Source organism: Athene cunicularia, assembly GCF_003259725.1.
Source record: "Athene cunicularia isolate RWA chromosome 4 unlocalized genomic scaffold, athCun1 chr4_part3, whole genome shotgun sequence".
NCBI classification, from domain to species: domain Eukaryota; kingdom Metazoa; phylum Chordata; class Aves; order Strigiformes; family Strigidae; genus Athene; species Athene cunicularia.
Genome location: NW_020799100.1, coordinates 15,267,864 through 15,274,324, shown reverse-complemented (window position 1 = coordinate 15,274,324; position 6,461 = coordinate 15,267,864).

Here is a 6,461-nt window from a genome sequence, read left to right as displayed (position 1 = left end):
ACTGGTTTGGTTGGTTTTTTAAACAGGAAAGGCACATCACTATGCACAAAATTCCTTAATATAGTGCTTTCTCCTTGTCACACCAGTTCCTGCAAAAGGATGTTCACTACAACTGACAAACAAAAGGCAGTCAGCAAGAAGCAGTCACTCAGGACATGGAGAAAGAAGTAAGACTAGGACACTTATGCACATTTAAAAGCATTTTAACAGGCTTCAGACTACCCAATAGGTTGTGTCTCAAGAAAGGGAACATGCTTTTTAAAGGATGCTCTCTATTGAAACCCATTTAGTACCTTTATAAGCTAAAAGGAGCTACAATACTTTATTGCATGCTTCCTACAGGGATGCCAACTGATTACTAAGGTTTTGGTATAATAGTTTTTTAGATTTTTTTTATTTTTTTTAAATTGAGGGACATGCACTGCAGTATATAAAATACAAGCCTACCACTTGCACCAGCAAATGCAACTATCTTTGTCTTTACGTGTCCAATTCCAAAACATGCTTAATTAAAAAAAAAGGACCTTTCTGCATGCACATACACAGGGCACACATCATTCAAAGATTTAAGTGATAAGGCAGTTAAATAGAAAGGAGCAGGTAAAAACTGTTTGGCAGGGGATTCTCAAACAGTGCTAAATGGATTTTGTTTTGTCCTCAGAAAGAACTGGACAATCAGGATTTGCATGAGTGCTCCGTAATCAAGTGTCTTCCATTTCTTTTCTTAAATTCATTAGAGGAAGAGCAATTGTTGGCTTTAACATGCCAGTCATTTATGCTGAAAGTCAGCCTTTTGAAAACACACAAATTCCATGACAAAACCCAGACCAAGCACAGTGGAAGATGTATTAAAAAGACTGGAGGAGAGGTGCATTTAGTACTTAAGATTTTAGTATTCAGAAATAAAAATGTTGCTATTACTGACTCAAAATGTGTATGGTGGTAAAATAGGAATGACTACCTCTCTCTGCTAAACAGATACAGAACTTAGTCTCCTGAATTACTTATCAAGAACACACACTGCGTATCACACCTACATTCCATCCAGTTCTTAACTACTACATTCTGCATGGGTTTTTTTATCCTTCCAAAAACGCTTGGCTAGTAGGTTCACAAAGTCTGTACATTATTTACAGCATATCTGGACAGAAAGATAGGCCTCTCCCATTTACCTCGGTTTTCTTTCCCTTTTGCATCTCTCCAGTATCAGCTCCCCTCCTGCCCCTGCAGCTGCTATCTGCCTTACACCAAACAATTGTGCCTGCATACCTCACTACCAACTTGTAAACCTCCAACCATATTTCCAGCTGTTCATACATCATTTTCTACAGCACAGGTCAGACCACCAAGTACTTGTATTTGCCAGAAACCAGACCTTTTACATGTAAAACTGATGGTTTTCAGTGTCTCAAGGTTCCTGTAAAAGTCTAATCAGTTTAAGGTTATTCTGTGGATTTGCTACAGGTTAGCTTACTATGTATTATTCCTCTGGTCTTTTTCCTTGACAGAAGTTAAAACACAAACAAATGCACTTCTATCACCTCAGGCAGCTTTCCTGAAGATCTCTGCCTCAAACCCAACAGGTTTCACAGCTGGATTTCTTCTTCTCCCTGCAGCTCAGGGTCAGGAGCTCTGATTTTATTTCCTCCAGAAACAGACAAATAGATCTGACATCTCTGCTTTGCCACACAGCCTGTTTATTTGCCACCTCCCTTTGCAGTTAGTGGTAATTGGTTATATTCTACACCAGAACAGCTTCCATGTGAAAGCAGAATTAAAATGTAGGCAAAAGCTTTTGCACCACTAAAAAAAAAAAAAAAAAAAAAAGACAGCAAAGTTAGCCTCCCTGAGTCTGACCTTATGAACTCCCAGTTCTGAAGCACTATTTTAGTACCGTAAATGAACAGGTTATTTACATATAGTAAATATGTAAAGCGTCTCTTTGATGGATGCTTAGAAGAGGTTTCTACAAGTTCCTATTCCAGTCTCTTAAGGTATCCCAACCCAACATTAAAATCAAAGGTCATCAAGCTCAACCCTGAGAAGAATTTCAGGGAAACAGAAGAGGTTGCTCAGAGTCCATCATGAAGGGGGCTGCTTCCACAAGAGAGCTCTTTAGCACTGAAACATATGTTCAGACTAGCAGGGAACCGCACAACTGGAAGGCGTCCTATCTGTCAGTCCCAATTTGCATTTCTCAAATAGTAAAGTGTTTCATATACATTGTATTAAGGATTTTGAGCTGCTACTCAGACATCTACATATGTATTTCTGCACCCAGATACAGGGAGTCTATTTGTAGTGTAGTCACAACTGACTCTTAAATTCAGTATAATACACAACAGAAAGAAGAAAAGGCATATAATTTCAAATTCAGCAGAGTAAACAAAACTGAAGTTCTCTCAGTCTTGACTTGTGACCAGATCATTTATGAAGGTCATGCTACTGAGTCTCATAAGAGCATAAAACAAAAGCCATATTTCTGTAACCCTGTCATAAATAATACTCGTCAAACACTGAGGAAAGGCCATATCACTGCCAGCAGCCAGATATCAGTCACATGAGAACAAGTCAGCCCAGTTAATCAATAACTTCACATAAGACCACCATTGTTTGCGAGTTGTTTTTTTTTTTTTCCTGGGCCCGAACTAGCCATTTGCAGCACAAATCCACAAGCAGACCACAAACTGCAGGATGTGAGGTTTAACAAAACTCAAGAATAGAAAAAAACCAAAGAGCTAAACCTTGCTTTCCTTTTCAAAAAAATCTTTCTAGGCAGAGATTTTGGCATGATCTCTGTTCACAGAGAAATTTAGGTAGATCTTGCTGAAACTTCCCTCCCTCATTTTGCATCACTGGAAAACAGGAAAAACTTGGGGGAAGGGGGCAGGTAAGAAGACTCTTCTCCCTTATCCCTGTACTTTTACTCTAGCACCACTACCTCAGGAAAAATCAAATAAAATGGCTTAAGATCCTGTCCGTTTATGGCATGTCCTTAGGTATAAAGAAACACATACATTCAATAGAAGGCAAAAAAGCAGCAGAGGATGCTAAAAGTTTATACAATTTCAAGAAAAGCTACTAGGCAAATACAAATAAAGAGCCACAGAAGACCATTACTGGCATAGCAACCCTCAGCATGGGTCTCTGAACCACAAACTGTGGGAGCTTGGGAAAGTGCTCTGCAGAACTGTCAGTGATACGCTACACTTGGCCTGTCTGCACCCTCCTCCTCCTCCCCAGACACTGGGTATCAGCCATGTTCTGCAGAAAGGGATGAGAAGGGTGGGGCTGGCACACAAGGCTCAGAGGTACTGCAACACCAGGTCAAGGCACCATGGGATGGAGCAAGCTCCAAGTTCTAGCAATCCATGAATATAAAGTCTTCAAAAAAAAGGACATACCAGGTACCATATTCATTGAATCAGGTAATTCAGTAATTTATCTTAATTCAAAAAAATTTATCTTAGCTAGAAGGCCAAGAATGTCAAATACTGTGCCAGACAGCAAGGCTGTTCTTAAACCCATTTTTCTCACCCAACAGAACTGGATATACAAGGGAGAGTAAATTCCTTCAACACCTAAATTTAAGCACTAGTGTTTTAATTGTAACAGAAACCTGCCACATGCTACTAACTACAAAGAAGTTTTACTACAGGTATCATTAGCTTCCCAAACGTGCCAAATACCCCAAATCAGAATGGACTGGCTCACTTCAATGGTGTTAACATGCTACTAACCTGAGACATACTCACTTGACAGGGCTATACATTTAATAAAATGCTTTTTAAATATTAAATATTTTTGTCTTATTAGAAAGTATTTTGGAAACAAAGTCAGAGTTGTAAATGGCTGCATCATAATTACTGCCACAAATCACCATCTATGCATTATGTAACGAACAGGAGCAGAACAGCTGACAAGGTTCCAGAAGCGTTTGCTGTGAGAGTGGAACTGATATTCCCACCATCCCCATCTCGCTGTCCCTGCCTTCCCAGGACAGCACCCTATCTCCTCTTTAGACACATGCCACTACAGCTCTTTGCAGAGCCACACTGCACATTCAGAGACTAAATAATCCCATTTTTAAGAAGTGGCACAGAGAGCCATGAGCAGTCAATAAAAAACAGGAGCGACAGGTCCTATAAATAATTTCAAATCCTCAATACTAAAGACTGTTCCAAAACATCATCTTGCACAGATTTTAGCAGATTTGTGCAACAGCAGGATCCTTTCACTTAGCACAATACCTCCACATACATGATGCTTTCTCGAGATATTCTTGTCCATCAAAAGTGAACCAGTGCTGTCAATTTAGAATACTTTAAGGCTCCAAGTAAGCAAATTTTTAAACAAAAACAATGCACTCATCTCAGTTACCCCTGCTTCAAGATGAAGCTCCTGTAATACTTCTACCTCCTGGGTGGTCTCAACTCCACAATATTATTTCCCTCAATTGCTTCACTGGTAACCTTAAGAATTATCTGTGAGATTATATAATTTCATTGTGTAAATCATAAAGAAAACAAAGAGGATAAAGGACTAACCAAAACCAGCTGCTACTGCACATACTTGGAAAGCAGACTCGCAAAGTACATTCACTTGTCAAGTTTGTTTTTTCCTTCCCTAAATCAAGAGAGATAAATTATCTAACTACAGCAGCATTAGCAAAGCAACTAAATTTTATTCCTTTTAGAAGCATGTTTTGTAAGACATACAGAACCTGGCCTAGACCAGAAAGTTTTCCTGGTGTAACTATGGTTATTAGAAAAATATGAGAGGGGCATCATAAATACCAGTAAAATGTCTTGAGAACATGTCTTCAAACAGGGCAAGAATCATGTTGTTGCTGTAAGGCTTTCTCTGCTTGAGCAAGAGACAGGATGACAGCCTAACCACACTAATTTATGCCATGAAGTCTTTACGTAATAGTTGAACTGGAGTTGTGATCATAATTATTATAAACATATTTATTGGACCTGCAGACTGATCCTACAGAAGTTACTAAGTTCTGAAAAAACTCCAATTTAAAAGTCAGCATGCTAAAAAGGTAGATAAAATAAACTTCAAAAAAAAACATCTGATAGTTACAAGAACCACAATACTTTTATTTTCCCTTGGCTACTCACTATATGTCAAACATGACTGAGCACTACGACAGGTATCACACAGTCCCACTTATTTAAATTATTATTTACTAAAACTGGGAACACAGTCGGATGTTCATTAGAATGTACACAGATGCTCATTAAACATACAGATCTTCCCCAGCAAATCTGAATACATACATGGTGATAACCTGTAGCATTACCACACAGACATCCAGCAGAAGAGTCTTTATTTTATTAAATCACCAACATGCTTGCTATCACTGCAAGTAGAAAGGTTTCTTCCTCAAACGTAAGAAAGGTATACTTGTAAAAATATTAACACAAAACTAGGAGAAAAAACCCTTAACACAAGAAATCTACAGTTAACACTGGCATAACAAACATTTGGGTTTTGCGTCCAGCCACAAACGTGGATGGAGAAAAGGATGTGTGCATGATGTCTAAAAAAGCCCTCTCCTGGGCAGCCCTAGGTTTTTTGATAGATAGGTTTCTGAAACTCGAGAAGGATGGTTTCAGTTCACAGAAATCAGATGAGATACGCATTTTCTTCTGAGGAAACGAAAAGTGCAGTAACAAATAATAAATACTGACTCACTAAATCACTTCTGTCACTTCAGAAAGCAGGCTGTACTTTTTAGTTGTGTAAATATAGTGCTGATGAAAGGAGCAAGATTCATAGCTCTTGGTAATTGTTTCCTCATTATCAAAAAATGTGAGTAGACAATCAGCGAGTACAGTTGTTTTTACAACTTCTCTTCAAGAAGTTTTAAAAACCAGGGGATCTAGAGAAGGTTCTCTTTCTTCTCTGGGATAACCAACAAATTTTCACATGAACTATGTGTCTAAAGGCCCAGCAGTTATGACAACTACTGTTAGTCATGGCAAATACAGTCCTAATCAGGAGTATTTAGGATGATTCTAAAGCTCCCATAGCAATGATGTTTTCTGTGGCATGCTTTATTTAAATATTTCAAATTAAGTCAGACATTTCTATCAGAAAGTTGAAGGCTACGGTGTAAGGGGAACAGACCCCCGATTTTTTTCCTCTTGCCAGCCCCTCGTGGCACAGTCGACGTGATAAATGGCATGGTCCTACTTGTCTCAATCTTGAGGAATGAGAAAAGAGGGAGAAGCCAGCCAGGCAGCCTCCGCGCCCAGCTGACCACAGCCCTGCACGGAGACACCTACCCAGCACCCGAGGTGCAGCTACGGGCACCTTACACAAAACTGGGAGGGGGGCGGGGACGACCCCCAACACTGCCGCTTCTTCTTGCCTCGCAGAGGCGGAGAACACCCCAGGGTGCCTCCGTCCCAAAGCCCAGAGCCGTGCCGGAGGCGGCAGCGGCGGGG